The sequence below is a fragment of the Lonchura striata genome, chromosome 5, assembly GCF_050655825.1.
Source record: "Lonchura striata isolate lonStrDom1 chromosome 5, ASM5065582v1, whole genome shotgun sequence".
Taxonomy (NCBI): domain Eukaryota; kingdom Metazoa; phylum Chordata; class Aves; order Passeriformes; family Estrildidae; genus Lonchura; species Lonchura striata.
Genome location: NC_140707.1, coordinates 57114605 through 57131544, shown reverse-complemented (window position 1 = coordinate 57131544; position 16940 = coordinate 57114605). Strand labels below are relative to the sequence as shown.

Below are 16940 nucleotides of genomic sequence, written 5' to 3'. Positions count from 1 at the left end.
TAGTTGCCAAAACTTGGCACCAGCCCCATCAGAAGGAATAGAGATTTCTTCATGTGCATTTGTATATGCCTGTAGCAGACATAGTTTAGCTGAGAAAGGAGCCAAGCAGCTTCACCAGAGGAAGAATTCAGATTTTTCATGCAGTCCACATGTGCCAAAAGATGAGCTGGTAACCTTGCTCAAGAGAGCTTTGGCTGAAACTCAGGAAAAAAAGGAAAGCTTATGATTTAGGCCTTTCCTGACTTAAATGATTGTATGAGTTTCTGATTTTAAGTAAAAAAAGTTTATTTTTTCTTCTTGTTTGAGCAAGACATGATCATAATAGAAAATATATCACTTGTTTCTTAAAAAATTACCATATATAATTTCAACACTAGGGCTCCAAAGGAAAACAAAACACTGAAATATTCATATAGCATATGGTATCCTTCTGAAGTCCTGCAGAACTGATACAGCAAAGAGAATATTCTTAGCAGAGATTCAGAGGATGTTCACCAAATGAACGGTTTGGTAATTCAAAGAATATTTTTCCACACAATCAATAATGAGACAGGGAAACTCATTGTCACAGACTGTTATGTATAGAATGGAATCAAAGTGCAGATTCAATGGAAGAATAGGTACTTTAATGGGTTACAAATATATCATAAGCACAAACTCAAATATAAATCATGTTCCATGCAATATTTCGGCATGGGGGATTAGGAGTGAGGTATTCTTGGTGGAAGATTACTACTGCTGCCCTTTTGTGCTTCTTGCTTTGTCCTCCTAGGTGCCTGGTGGGTGTCCTTACCAGACAAAGTACCAGGCTATCTAGGTCACAGACACCAAGTGATTGCAGCAGTTCTACCTCTTCAAAACATTCCTCTCTCTTTTGAGAAAGGGATAAAAGCCCAGGAAGTTTTAGCAAGTGGTTCTTGCTTCTCTTACAGGAGCACTGAGAAGCTCTGGGCTACGCTGTTCTGCAGGTGGCCCACAGCACCCCAAAAACAAGCACAGCACATGAGCAAGCCTGGCCACAGCTGCAGCAGTGCCTGTGGCACACAACCTGGAGCAGCCAGCACAGCCAGCAGGCACAGCTGTGGGCATCTCAAAAAGCACCAGTGTCAAAGCCTGGGCTGAAATCTGTCTTGCTACCAGTGGTCATGAGCTGAGAGCTGTGGTGGTGATGCCCACTGCTGCAGCAGCCAGCCCTGCCTGCTGTGACCCTACCTATGTAAATGTCATTGTCCCCAGTTTCAAAACACACCTAGGATAAAAAAGGAAATGAAGTTAATTACCCAGTTTAGCTGTATATTAGGTGAAGAATTGATCCCAGTGTTCTAAGGCCCCAATGGACTGCTTTAGCTCCACATTCCCTCCTACAGAGACACCACAAAATTAGACTAAAGTGGCCACTATGCATTTATAAATGTCTTGTACTGGGAATGCAGAGAGGAAAAAGACTATTCTGCCCTTTACATTTAAGCAGTATCATGTAAACAGGAAAGAGTGGGAAGGCAATCTCTGTTATGGGCCTTTCTAATGAAACTATACTTGTGAAGCTAGAATCCAATAAGGAATAGGCAGGAGAGCACAGGAAACCTTCTACAGATCCATGGCTCATTCTGAGCCCACATTATTCAAACTAAAGCAGTAACCTTATGCAAGAAGTCCAGAGGCTGGTGACTGAAGAGGCACCACACACTGCTGCCATGTGAGCAATGGTCAATGAAGTGAGGGGAAGCATGCAGAGGCACAGCATCCTTGAAGCTGTTGATAGGATGGAGCAGCAGTGAGGTCTGCAGAAAAATATATCTGTAGTTCACTGAGCTACTACAAACATTTGCTGAATTCCTCCCCACTCTTCTGTCTCATAATATTTAATCTGCCCCATTAAATAAAGTCCTTTACCAAAAAGTCAGGTTATTACAGATTATTCTGTGGTCTGGGCATCCCGTAGGGGTAGCTAGCACACAGATATTATGTTAGCTTCTAGACAGGTATCCATCAGGTCTAACCTGAGAGAATACCAGCTGTTTTTTCTCTTCAGCTGACATGCCTTTCCACATATGAGTGCTATAAATGTCCACATTTATGCCAGATCAGTAGGCAGTATCATTTGCACCCAGAGCATGGGCTCTGCTGACTCTTTGAGCTCTTTCTGCTCCCAAGGCAGTTCATTCAATCATGGTTAATTTTAAGCAGATGATTTCCACAATGCTGGACAATTTCTTCTTTTTTTATTACATGATCCCTCCAACTACAGGGAATATTTTGGCACCATGCAAAATTTTGTTATGTGCATGGATACATCATGCAGGTTGTAACTATCCCTCTGGATTTATGATAATCCGGGATGTTCCAGAAAGGGAAGAACTCCATTATTTATAGACTCAGAATTTTATCAGAAGTACATTACTGCTGATAAGTGTTTCTCTAAGATCTGATACTTTACTCATTGCTGCAAGAGAACTAATAATACTGGAAGGCATTAATCTGTTTTACTCAAAATCATTCTGATTAGAGCACTAAGAAAATGTCCTTCAGGCTCAGTTAAGACCCTTTGTAGAGTGAAACACCTAATAAACTGTACCTAAAGGAGACATACAAGAAAGGCAGAGAAAGACTTTTTACAAATGCATATCATTATAGGACAAGGGGAAATTATTTTAAAATAAAAAAGGAGAGTTTTAGATTAGGTGTCAGGAGGAAATTCTTTACAGTGAGGGTAGTGAAACACTCAAAAAGGTTGCCCAGAGAAGCTGTGGATGCCACAACCCTAGAAGTGTTCAAGGCCAGGCTGGATGGGGCTTTGAGCAACATATTCTAATGGAAGATGTCCCTACCCATGGCAGGGGGGTTGGAACTAGATGACCTTTAAGGTATGAGATAGAAGTACCAGCCATCAATGCAATGGGCCAGCCTCTGGGCCCAGGGATGGGATGAGTGAGGGATTCTTTGGTCAAAACCAGCACAAGTAAGATGTGTGATTGTGTGAGGGAAAAAACAGCAAAAACTGCCCAAGCAACAATGGGCCGTGTTGCAAAAACATCCCCAAGGAGCCAGCAGGAAAGTCTATGGCCACAGAATACAGGGAAATTGAGGTTGTGGAAATGGCTTTGGTGTTTCTTATTTCTATTACAATTAGACAGACAAGATTCTGAGGTCATTAGCTGTAAGTAAAATGGTTTTTTTAAAGATTGAATCTCATTAGAAACTTTGAAAGAAAAACAAAAACAAACAAAACAAAACCCCAAGAATTTAAATGCTTTGAATATTGCCTAGCCACTCAGAAGGTTTATGGTGCCAGAAGGACACCTGGTCACATCCTTCTGCCTGTGTTAGAAGTACTTCTAGCTGGCAGCTCTTCCCCAAGGCACCTGGTGGTGAAACAGCTGCCAGTGTAGGATACCAACCTGTTGTGAGGTCCTGTGGGATTACCAGAGCATGGGCTGCACAGAGTGAGCAGGATGACAGCACACATCTTGCTCCACTGGCTGGTTGTGGAATACAAATCTACAGGACGAAAAGAAAGGCCCTGGCTTTGCTGTGTGTGAGATGTTTTAATTTGCACAAATGCAAGTGACAAACACTTTGGAAGTTTCCATTTTGTATTCTGCTTTCATCTTAATTAGCATTAACTTATTCTTCCAACAAGGGAAAATCCACAGAACAATGATCAAGAGAAGAAAACTGCAATAGTTCTAATAGTCCCCTTCACTCAACTGTTAATATTGTACTTAGAAGGGTTTTTTTGTAGTGGCACATCATCTCCAATGATCAGGTTTCACAGAAAGAAGTTAAATTCATTGTTGTGTCAATTAAGAAAAGCTACAGCAGGATCACACACAAGATGAAATATGCCCAGGATGCCTTAAACCTGTTCCACATAAATTATGAGAAACACATGGATGTTGGTTCTTCTTCAGCCTCAGCCCATCCAACTGCAGAATCTTCAGACTTGGGTGCTCTCTGTCCAGCTCCTGTGAATTTGGACATTCCCCTTTGGCCTGCTAAAATTGAAGGTGAATATCTTTCTGCAAGTTAGGCATGCTGAAATGCCAGGGCACTGGAGCTGGTTAGTGTTGGAGCTGGAGAGGGGAAGGAGGCAGGGTCCCATGGCCAGGATGTAAGGACGAGCATGACCCTGACAACTAGCTGATACATGGCTGAGGTGCTTGTCAAACTGCAGTGAAAGACAGTTTGCTTTCTGTGAAAGGAAGGTGCTGATGCCAACTAACAGCGCTGTGGCAACTTCTCAGGTGGCTGCCCATGACCCAAACATCTGCTGCAAAAGTGTAATAGAAGAAAAAAGTGACTCGGTCTAACTTGCATCTAAATCACTTTTGTATTAACTGGCCAAACTTCTTGCAAGACATGCTCACATTTTTCAGAAAAACATGTTGTGAAAGACAAGCAGCTCTTGCAAGCTGTAAAATACAGTCACTGCAAGTGGGCACAACTGCAGATGAAGCAGCCAGTGTCAGGAGGCATTATACCCCCTGCCAAAGAGCCCCTCTTCATATTTACTGTATGTTAAAACAAGTAGCTCTCTGCAAGCTCCATTTCAGAATCTAGAGGTAGGTGCACATTGACTGGCATACTGTGACAGTGCCAGTGGTATGATGCAGGAACCCTGCCACTGTTGTTTTGCCTCAGTCTAGCCCTGCCAAGCAGGGGAGGACTGAATTTCAAAAATCATGGGCACTCACAGCTAGTGCCAATTGCAGGGCAAGGTGCAGCTGCCCTGCAGCTCCTGGCACTGGGTCCTGAGGGCATCTCCTTCTTCCCCCCAACAGGTGCTATCTGGTCAGCCTCTCCCTTTCCAATTAAACAGAATATTCTGTTTACAGTGATGTGCACTACAGCTGTACCTGTATTTTGGACCTTTATGCTCCACAGAAACACAGCAGCCATCCCCTAAATGAATCTTCTTGGGTAGATATTGTGCGTTCAGCTTTCCCAAGCAGAAAGCTTTCAAGTGCTTTGAAACTGAATGTCCTGCCATGAGTGTGTTTGCAGCACAGAGCAAGGGAACCAGCCATGCACAGGAGGGCAAGGACTCAAGGACTCTGCTGTGTCACCAGGGCATCCTGGCCTCCTACAGCCCCTGCTCCTGTGCCCAAGGGTCTGCCTGCAGTGCCCCACACTGGCTCTGCCTGCAGACTTCAATAAGCCTCCTGAGATGTACCAGAATGGGATTTGCCTTTGCTTTGTTCTACCAAATGGATATAACAATGACAAAAAAAAAATGCACAGAGAGGATTTTCCAGCCTGTCGTCCAAGTAGAAAAGGAACAGGAAAAAAGAGAAGGAGAAATTAGAGTAACAGAGGGCCAAAATAAAAGCAAGAAGGGAAAATAGGGTGGAAATATACCTTTGAGTCTTTGGTCCATATCTCTCACTATTTCAGCAACTGTATTATGTAAATCTCAATCTCAGACTCATTTGACTGCTTCTGAACCCTTCTAGTCTCATTGGAAAGCTATTTTGGAATCACACTCCTCTCATGGCTAAAATCCTTTTCATTTCCAGCCTAATTTTATTCATAAATATACATCTACATCTTCTTGTGGAACTTAAGCTGTAGTCTTAATTACAGTTAAAGTAGTTGTTCCTGGATGTAAACCTCACAGTTCTGGTTTTATGCTTCGTTTAAGCTGTCTCTATGTCTGACCTGCTGCCAAACACCTGATAACAAATACGTGTACAGATGTGATATTCCCTGGTCAGAAAGGTGTCCCTCTGCCTAGCAGCCGAATCAGACAAACCCTCTCACAGCTCAGGACCCTGATTCCAAGAGCTAGAATGGGCCATCTTCTGCCAAAGCTTCCTCTGGATTGCATCCACCATACCTTAACAATGCAACCACCTCCTTCCTTCCCACTCACACCCTGCCTGGTGCAGAGAAGGGCGTGCAAATGTTGTGCAGGGCTTTTTTACAAGACTCAAACTCCCCGGTACATGCTGTGATACCTGGGCTGGAGAGATATACACAGCAAATGTACTGCCCAGCCACACACCACCTGAGCTCCATGTGTGTGATGAGTCTCACACAAGGAACACCCCAGCCACATGTTCACATGCAGCAAAGCTGCTGAGTCTGTCTGCAAACCCCAGTGAATCATCTGGGGTTTCTGGACATTTCACTCTGGATAGAAAAGGAGTGTTTTCCCTTGAAATATCAGAAATCTTCCTCTTAGATTACCTTTACTTGGTTACAGAAATAAGAATTTCATAAGTAAAAAAACAGGAAACAAGTAGGAAAGAAATAATACTGTTTTAGAAAACCCTACAAATATGAAATTTACCTAATCCTTAGATTCAAGCCATATTAGGGGACCAGAAGGATATATAAGTGCTCTGCTGCCTGGATTATCTGATGGAGTAACACTCAGAAGTACTGCTTGCCAACTGCACACATAAACCTGGTTTATCGCATTCCCAATAAAGTAGATTATGCTTTTGTGGTGCCCTTATCCACATGTTCAATCAACAGGACTGCATTACCTTCCTCGGTGACCTTCACATTGCTCCTCCAAATTAAACAGCCGTGCATTGGTCTCCAGCTCTAGCTGAGGCACTGGCTGCAGTGCGAGTGGTGTGACCTGGGGAGGAGCTTCATGGTGACACAAGGTCAATTATCTCAGAAGGGAGAAGAAAAGCCCAGCAGAAGAGACCTTCACCTTGAACCTGCCATGTGTGTCCAGGAAGGCCCAGGCACTCAAAGAGCTTTGTGCTGCTACAAGTGCCAGCAGGCACCAGAGAGAAAGGGAACACAAAAAGCAGACTTTCCCCAGTGCTGCTCTAATTAAGCAGTTAATTAGGTGTGAACTGAGACGGATGTGTTGCTGCAGTCTGTGGGTTTGAGTGGGTTTCCTAGTCAGAACTAGAGCAAGGGTACAAATTTTGGCTCAGTTGAAATGAAGCTGGAAACTTATGATTTAATCTGGCAAGATTTTCTCCAGTGCTGAAGGACTTTGCCAGTTTCACAGGTGATATGAACCTGTGTCATAGCAACCCATCTCCTTGTTCTCATTTGGCATTTCAAACGCTGTCAAGTCTGAGGGACTTCTGTGTTTTAATTCACCTGTCTTTGGCAGTCTGTGATTTCCCCAAGACAGACTTTAGTTCCTGGACAGCCCCACTCAGAGATCCTTCTTGCTTACCTGAGTTGTGAAGAAACGCCAAGGAGAGAATGTTCTCTATTTTTTTATATTTTATCATGTATTAAATAAAGAGGTATATATTTTAACAAAGCCAAAAATATTTAATGTTTAAGTTTGCAATTATTGATAACTATCTTAAGACAGAAATCCCTAGATATTTTAAAACTTTAGCCATATTGTCCCAGCTGTGTTATCCATAGAGAATATGATACAGCTATGTAAAGCTGCTAACACTGCTAAGTGTATTCAATTATCTCTGCTAGTTTTGTCCCCCCTCCCACACTCCCCATTCATTTCAGTGTTCACTAAATATTTTAAGCTAGTTAAGTGAGTTCATGCATGCATTACAAAAACACTTGGGGAAAAATTTATGGCTATTTTATCCATCTCAATATATGGCATGAACGTACCACTAATCTGCACGGAGCTGTGAGACACTGTCCCTTTTCCTCTCACCCTCCCGCTTCAGGAAAGAAAAAACCCAAACTTTGGAAAATGGGTCATGCAAACACAGGGATTTCTATAGGGAGCCCTTGGAACAATGCGTGCATTTGCCAGGCATAGTGGGCTCCCATTGTCTGGTCTTTCAGCACATAATAGAGGCTTTGCCAGTGGGGAGCCTAAATGGGAAACAAATGGATGGACAGTAAAGATGATGTCGGCAGAAAGTGCAAGAACCTCCTTCTGCTTCTGTTTCTTTCAAAGGCTTGAAAGTGATAGTGTGCATAGTAATTCCTCTCCATTGTGGTGCGTGTAACATTTATATTCATGCTATGCTTGCTAAAGAAATGCTGGCTGTGGTCAGCAGAGAGGCCTGTACACATGCCTTTATCCCAGCAGCCTGCTGAAGTTCAAACAGTATGGAATCCATGTGTGGGGAGCAAAACACCAACTCTCATGTTAATGAAGATTACAGCAGGGATGAAAGCCCAGCTGCTCACCCACTGACAGCGACTGGGGGATTTTCCCTTAGAGCAGCAAAGTACCCAACTATAGTTAAGTTTCATCAGAACTTTCTCTACCATCTATTTCAGAGGTTTCAGAGCTGGGCTGGAAAATTTACATGGGGATAAACCCTTCAGTAGAGCCTCAAGCAAATGTAAAAATGGCTGTTATCTTTTTGTGAAAGCCCCAGAGATGGAACTACTAAAGCAGTGCAAATACACATATGAAAATCTACCTATTTAGAGATGGTACACATACAGAATTGCACAGAATCCAAAGAGTTAAGTTATCCCAGCTGATAAGTTAGATTGTGGAAATTAGCACATCTTCAATCTTCAAGCACTTTTAAGCCACATTGAAGTGAAATAATTATTTTCTGTTAAATTCTGTGAGATGACTCAAGAAGTCTGTAGAGAGATGATCAATTCCCATTCACTTTCATAAGACTCTTCCCCCAAGAATTTGAAGTGACAATCAGCAGCAATGGCAGTTCTTCCATCCCTTCCTCCATCAGTCTCCTCCATAAACTTCAAGTTGTAAGATTTTAAACACTGCTATTGCTGTAAGTGAAGGGAAAAAAAAAGACATTACTGAAGTATCACTTTTCAGACCATTCATTAATCCTCAGTATACTTTTGGCCTGGGAAAAAAAATCCACCTACATTAAATCCCTTTTTCCCCTGACCTTTTGTTTCAAAATGTTTGTTAACAATATCCATTACAAGATCCATCTCAAGAATCCCTTGAAACCTGTGAAAATCTTCTTCCTGTATCTAGAGTTGGACACTAGCAGGAAAATGGAGTGTTTTTAACCTGTGTATTCCTCACTGGCTCCACCCTGAGCTAACAGTGATCTCCTGAGGATGCCATGGTGGCCCTGCATACAGCAGGCTTGTAGCCTTCACCTGTGAATCCGCGGATCTGAAAACTGGATTCACCAAAGGTTTCAGAGGGGCTGGAATATCTCTTTCCTCAGTTGGCCTCTCCAAGACAAAATGGTAGCCCATGGAGAAACTGACAGCACTGCCAATGTGCTACCTAATGTGAGCATTAAACCTGTCTTAAATAGAGGAAATTAATACCAAGCACCTCATTTGAATGGCATCTTGTTTGGGATGAAGCCAGGAAATATAAAGGTTGGTTTGCTCTGCTCATCACTCACATGACTGTGCCTTTTGTTTTTCAGCCTGATGAGAGGCTAGGATAGAAAATCAGCCCCAGCTCTGAATTTCCTGGCTTTTGTCAGTTGATGTTACACCCATGATATTATTCGAACAGGGGGTTTTGTGTGTAACAGATAAATGTCGACAAAGCCCTGTCTAATGCCTTTTAGGTTGCTAGGAAACCTGGCTCTGTAGCCACCACAGAAATATCTCTGGCTAGGGGATTAGATAAGCTCTGACTTGTTTTGATTAGGTGAGCTTTATTGCAGAAAAGACAGCAGCATGCTTAACATCGTAAAAATATGACCTGCTTACAAACCCAAGGCACAAGGATCACTTATTGCTCATGATGGCATCCATGGGAGGACACTTCTAATACTTTTCTAACCTGCCAAATCATTTCTCTCCAGAAAAAGCCACACCTCCTAATTAAGGTCTCTCTTGGTCCCCTGGGACATGGGGCTGCTGCTGCTAACACCGTTGTGTTAGACCATACTGAGGTGAAAAGTCATTTCCAGTCTAGCTTAATTTCATGTCTCAGGAGAATGGGGGTATTTGTGGTGTGGTGGGCAGCACAAATAACTAAGAACTAGATTACCTGCCCTCTGCCCTCAGCTCTGCAATTTAATGACTGGGCTTTGAAAATAAATTTGAATGAGTTCTACCTGTGGCAGATATTATGCAACCCCATTGATGGAGGAGCTAGAGGGAGTGAGCCTCTCTGCTGCTGCTCGTGGTGACCCGAGATTTGCTCAGGGGAGCTGAGTCTCTTCCCTTTTTTGACCCTGCCTATGCTGGTCTATGCCCTGCCTTTGCTGATGGCATGTCCAACAGGCATTTGGGGAAATGGTGGACACTCCATGCCCCCCTCATAAGTGTTTTCCACCCCTTATCTCTTTACTGACAAGAAGTTTTTGCCTTTTTCTAACTGACTGCATTTCAAGAAACTTGCTTCTTGTCTTGCTCACAGCATATAAAACAAACAGGTTATCCCTTCCTCTCTGCAGAGACTTTTATATGTTTGAAAACAGTTCTCCTTTCTTCTTCAGTCAACTTTTCTCTGAACAAAAGAACCTAAATGTTCTCCATCTATTCTCACAAAATATATTTTCCCTAAGCTCTTTAACTCCATGGTGTATTATCTGTGAAAGCAGGGCAGACATTCTGCAAGCTATAAATGAAATCAACAATATTGAGGTGAAAGCACCAGTCTGACCACAGGCTCAGTCATGCTGTACCTGTAAGCTATGCAGTTTCTGTCCAGGTTGCTGGCAATAGTTTGGGATCATATTACCTGCTCTTTAATCAGGAAGGCATTAAGACAGGCATCTGGAACAGTCAAAATTACATGACAGAGACCCTGGGTTCATGCTGAGGTGTGAGTAGAACTCAGGAGACTGAGTTTGGTCGAAGTTCATGTTTACATATTCACATTTAATAAAGTACACAACTCAGTGTTATACTCTTGTATGACAGATGTACATTGTATCAGAAGAGAGAACTAGCTGCTTTGCTAATGAAGTTTAAAAAGGCTCTCCCTCAATTCACACCAATTACATGAGAAGTTTCATTCACAGAGAATGTGTAATCTGTCCATAATCATAGCATTTTAAAATAAATTTCTGCTCATCAATCTATTTCAGGTAAAGCTATTACAGGAGCTAAAATATGATCAAAAGGGTGCAAACAATCAGGTTCTTTCCAGCTAACTGGGAAAGCAAGTCTCAGAATAATGAATTCTGTGCTGAGAACACTGCAGTTGAAGTGTTTCAGCTGGGAGAGCTCGGTACAAATGGGTACTTTCCAAACCATTCAGTATCTAAGTTAATATTAACATTAGGCATTGCACATTTAACCCAACAGTCTAAGAAGCAATGATCTGGTGTGCCCCCCCTGCATTCATGGCTGAGCCTTGGGTTTGTGTACTTGTTCAAGCACACCAGAATGCGCTGTGACACTGCTGTGAAGGACACAAAAAGCCCTGTTTACACTGTCTTTGCAGCTCACACCTGGAGCAAGCCCTGGCTCCCTGTGTCCCTCAGGAGCACACAAACCATGACCACTCCGCAGTGCTCTGGGGACAAACCTGGCACCTCATCAACCTCCACTGCAGTCTGCAACTGGAGGTGAGCATCTCCTCACTCTCCCAACACCAATGTCAGAATGCATTTGCCCCAGGCATGGCAGATGACCACATCAGCATCCTTCTCATGATGTGACCAAGCCAAATGAAGGAGTGCAGAGGCTGCTACAAAAGCACACTGCTTGCTTCTGCTCTGACCATGTCTGCTGCCATTGCTTCCTCAGAACACCATGTCAGTCCTACCACAGGAAACCTCATGCACTGGGGTGCTGACAGAGCAGCTCAGACTAGGGCCATGGAGCCTGTTAGAGCCAGTTTTGGCCAGATGGTGTTTGTTGCCCCAATTATATTCCTGACTCTTAACTGTCAGCCAAGCTGTGACATAGCAAGTTGTTACATGAAGTGCTTGCAGGGCTGGATGTCACTGTTGGCAAACAAGGGCAGGAGGCTGCTGTTGGAAAAGGCTGCTTGTGTGTGTTTACATGTTAACAGTACCCAAGGCACAGGCTGAGGTGAGTCTCTTGTCCTGACCCCTGAGCTGCCCACCTCTGCTGGCGAATGGCTGAATCACACAGCGTATCTTTCCTTAGCACAGCTGTACCTAAACACATCCTATTGATCTCATTTCTACAGTAAGTGTAGCTCAGACATGATACCTACCAGAGCCACAGGCAATGCCAGGAGCATGGCTTCATGCCTAGGGCCCCTCCACTTGTCCTGAGCATGGCAGGGAAGATGGAAGGGGTGAAATAATGGCTTCAGAGAGTCTCATCTGTTGCAAGGCTTGTTAAGGTCCCAGACCTCTCAGACCCAGCAAGATGCTCAAGTCCTAGGTGACAGTGCGCCATGGAGCTCACTCATATGGCACACGGGTCCTGAGCTGGTGTATTTTATGATAGATGGAGTCATGTCAGCCAAGCTGCTCCAGTATAATCACTGGCACCACAGCTCTCTACATGCACAGCCTTTGTTTGGATGAATATGAAGTCAATGAAGTACTTTGGCTTACTGCTGCAAGCCAAACCCACATAGTGAACTAGCCTCAGTTATGTGATGTGCAGATATCCTGGAAGTGCTGAATATGGCAGCCCTGAAATACTTTTTGCACCAAACAAGTTTTTAGATTTTTTATTCACAAGGTTGAGTAAAAGTCCCAAGCAGTCAAATAATAAGAGGATTGGTATAGAGCTCCCCAGGTTTTCAAGCCAACTGGGAGGCTGGTAAGCACAGCTGAGTGAGATTTGCGTGCATAAGTCTAGGGGCATTGGAGAACATTCTTGGGAGGAGGAAGTGAACATGTCCTGGTGTGTGTAGGTAGTGTCTGGGGTGTGCAAATCCCTGAGAAAAACCCTCTCAAATGCACTTAACTTTCTTAACAGAAGTAGCTATTTAGCTTGCTTCAGCTGGGCCAATATGGTTGCATGTAGATGACCAGGAGACCAAGGCCAAGTGCCATCTAACTACAGATGGACTACATGGATGCACTCAGAGTTATGGATTGTGTTCACAAGGTCTGAGAGGAACAAGTTCAAATTTTGCAGCTGTACTGTGCACATTAGCAGTTTTGGCAACTGTGGGCATGCCCTCACTACTCTTCAGATGACAGCAAAACCTGCATCTTGGTGATACAATGGGCTCTGCTGTATTTGAAAGGACCAACTTGACCAACTCTTTGACATATGTCATCCTCCAAGAAAATGCAAACTCCTTGGATTCACAGACACACAGAAAATCAGTGTTGCCTGTGCACTGTTGATGTGCTGCTGTCACAGCCTGTCTTGAGACTCACCCAAACAAGATGCCAAGCACTTACTCCCCCATTTTCCCTCCCACTTCTTGCTCCAGGGATGAAGTCAATAATTATGTGAAAAATCATAGGTTGAAATAGGAACAATTTACTGGAAACAGCAATGAGATAAGAAAATGAACAGCAACAATATTAATAACAAAAGTATGCTAAAAAAGAGGGTGATTTACATGAAAGATGCTCACTAAGCCCAAGCTGACACGACCCCCCACCTCAGCTTCTCTACCTGCCACACTTGCTCCCAGCTGGAACCCACACCCCTTCTCAGAAGTCCATTCCCAGGGAGTCCTTTCCCCCAGCCCATGACATAAGATGATATCAAATAACACAGCGCCTTGGCCATATCCTCCCACTGATTTGGGCCAGAACCAGGGCAGTTTCTCAGGCTGTTTTTGAATCACCTCACCTAAAGAGCTCAGGCAGCAGAGAGACTGGCTGTCAAGAACTTCACAGCATTAAGAGGGGATGTCCCGTGCCCACTGTTCAGCTCTCCCTTCCTTGAAGTGAGTACATAAACATGACTCACTAACAGACCACATACCTTCCATATAGTTTTCACAGCTCCTAAAGATGGCATCTGACACAGAGTAAATGGCTGAAGTTCAGCTGGAGTCAGTGAAAAGTTTGCCCAATTTAGAAATGGAGTTCTCCTCAGGAACACCAGCCAGGCCCATTTGCATTTGTGAAAGCATATCTAATTTGCACACTTTTAGCATGCCTGCTATTACTTTTGCCACGAGGCTGAAGTTTTTAATGAGATTAATGATCCATGGGTCACTGTGACCAGTGATTGATGAGGTTCTCAGCAAAATCAATTTACTGTTTCTTTCCACCAAGGGTTGCTGCCACCCTTCTGCATCCCAAAACAGGTCACAATTAAGACGATGTAGTTTGATCTGGTTTTCCATGACCAGACACTTCAATTCAGTGCCTGCAGTTTGTTGACTACGGTTTTCCAATAAGCTCAAGGGAGCGTAATGGTAGCAGTGCATTAACCCACCAATGCCAATTTGCAGTATTGAGTATCAGGATATGCAAATGAATTAAATTAGATCTTGTTTTCAAAGGGTATCATAAGGTGTCCCTTGAGCTTTATGTGCTTTTGGACATAATTTGATACATTAACATTTAATTTCTGCCAGGTGGGGTTCACCTTCCTCTGAGGTAAAGAGCTTACAGAGTAACACAGAACTCATACCTCCCTCCTTCCTTTACTAATAAGAAATACAAGATCCAGTTTCTGTATCCCTTCCCCTACTGTTTTCCTACCACAATGTTTTATAAATCTGACAATAATGCAAAAAATATTTCTGTATGGATCTGTTGTCACTCAGGGACTCCCAGAGTATGTTTGCTACCTTGATGTGCTGGTGCAGTTGGGAGCTGAGCAGCAGTGCTGATGTTACTGCTCTCCTTCAAGCCCATACTGGCCTGGGACAGCTGCTTTACCTCAATCAAAACATAAGAGCAACTAAGGGGAGATTTTTGCCCAGTCATGGACTTCTGCTGATCACCTGCTGGAATGGGATTTGGGGATACTACCCAGCCCAGTGTGAATTTTTGTCACGTGTAGGCCCTCAGGACAGTTCATAACCTTGCAGCTTACCACTCAATTTAATTAATGAAGTTCCAAGCAACACAGGTTTTAAAGGTCAGCAGGCACCACTAGCCTTCATTATACCAGAAGCCAAAACATTTAATCCACTAAATCCTGCCTCAAATTCCTATCTTGTTGTCAAACTGGATCATATATTTTCAGGAGCTGCTCCAGTCTACAGGTTTTATTTTAAAGAGGTATCCCACTGAGATCTCTGTGCCCCTGTAACCCTCCTTGTGTGCAACGCCATGTGAGATACACATCTCCATTCTTACAGTTGAGTTTTGCTTAGAACATGGCTGGTTTTGGTTAGAGCAGCATTATTTGCTGAGGGTTGACAATGTCTCTGCCTTGCTTAAGTCATGGTTTTATGATGCAAATTAGACAGATAATACTGTCTGTAAACCATACTGCATGATCAGATGGCAGACTAAGCTTAGTGAGATAGAGATTTCCTTTTTAATTAAAACTGCAACGCTTCTGTGTGGTGGATTAACACTGAAAGGGTCACTGGAAGAAGTGAATTAAAGTAGGATCTGAGCAACGAGGAAAAATTGCTCACAAATAGCCATTAACAGCATAACAACTATGTCACTTACCAATGTATTCTTTGCAGGAATATTATATTATGTTAACCCTTACCATTCCTTAAAGGTAATCAAATGTAATCCTTGTTTTAGTCATATTACAATTCTAATGTGCAAGGTTAAAATAATAATGAAACCATATCTGTCTTCTTTTGTCATAACCTTCATCTTGACAATGAGACATTTTTGCTTTTGGAAGCACCTGGAAGCCAGGACTCCCACCAGTTCCTGTGGGAGTCAAGAGATCTTTTTCAACAGCTCCAGAAATCCAGCCCCAGTAGGTCTTTTTAGGTAAATCATGATTTTCCTTCAGAACATGTGCACTCAGCAGTTAAGCTGCCATACGAACACCGAGCTTTAATTCTCACAATATCCAGTCCTTCTGGCCAGCTTGTCCCAGAAGACTGTCAGCAAGCAGTGCTGCAACAGATGTCACACACAGATATATTCTGGCTTTCCAGAGGAAAGAAAATTTCCTTTTCCCTAAACCCTACCAAGCCACAAATTCTTGATTCTGAATGATGCAAGCCCACCTTCATATGGGCCTGAAGATTAATTTCTCCTCATTAGACTATCTTTGCTGTTCAGATAGCATCTTCTAACAAAGCCAAGTGTAATAGATGGTTAACTCCAAATCTAAAACTTGCATTTGAATTCTTTTGCTAAATGCTCTGCAATTAGACATAAGCTGAGTAAGGCAGAGACTGCAGTACTGTATCACCAGGAAACACGTAAGGAGAAGAAATCTGAACCATCCTTGTTTCCCAAAAAAAAAAAAAAAAAAAAAAAAAAAAAAAAAAAAAAAAGCAGAGCAGCTGAGATACATACCTGAAAAATACAAAGGGAACTAAGAAATCCTGAATCAGCTGTTCATAAAGAATAAAATTATTATAATCAAATTTCCACATGCATATTTAGAGATTAAAAATGCAATGTCTAACAATTTTTAAACAAATACCAGCTTTCTTCCAGAAAAAATTGCTTGTTAAAAACAACAAATCCAGTGTGGTTACACATATTACAAAACAGAGCAGCTATTTGGTATTAAACCTCAAGAAATAATCAAATATTTCTGTGCTGTCACAGAAGATAAAAAGAAAAGGAAAAAGCCTAGCCAGGGTGGGGGTAGGAGGGGACAAAGGAAATTAATTGAATCACCTACAATTTCCTCAAAAAGTGACTTAATCCTGCTCAACCTGCTATATGAGACAACCTATAGGAAAACCAAAAAGCCTCTAATACTCAAGCTGCCAGGTCCTTGAAAGGCAGCAGAATTTACTTTAAATACTCCAACAGCACAACAGCATCCTCAGCCTTAGAGAGGGCCTCTAGGCAGAGGCAAGGTTAGTTTACAGCAATAATAAATAAAATGTTGCTTACCCCTTCAAGTACCTCAAAGGAAATAAATTTTTAGGTTTTTAGAGTAACTGTAAACAGAAACTACATTAAGCAGTACAGACTACATTTGAGACTAGTACAAGCAATGCTATCCAGATATTCAGGAATTGGATAGAGACCCCTAAAAGGCTGTTTTGCTGCCAGCTCTCCTCGTATCCCCTGTTACAGAAATGCAGGAGATTGCAGATGCAGGCGAGCTGAGGGAGGACC

The 16940-nt window shown here is 42.8% G+C and overlaps 1 long non-coding RNA gene across 5 annotated transcripts in view; it reads right to left on the bottom strand.

Annotated features, from left to right (window-relative positions):
• LOC144246383 (uncharacterized) overlaps positions 1 to 16940 on the bottom strand; it is a 53332-nt gene that overhangs the window by 18971 nt on the left and 17421 nt on the right. Inside the window, exons 1-2 of one of the 5 annotated variants that reach the window (XR_014955735.1) lie at positions 16713 to 16939; positions 7183 to 8655 (exon numbers count right to left, since the gene is read on the bottom strand). The exons of 3 other annotated variants lie outside the window; for them this stretch is intronic. This is a non-coding gene — a long non-coding RNA (uncharacterized LOC144246383). Of the gene's footprint in view, positions 1 to 7182; positions 8656 to 16712; position 16940 lie in introns of those variants that run through there. One more of the 5 variants, XR_004148384.3, reaches the window with a different exon arrangement.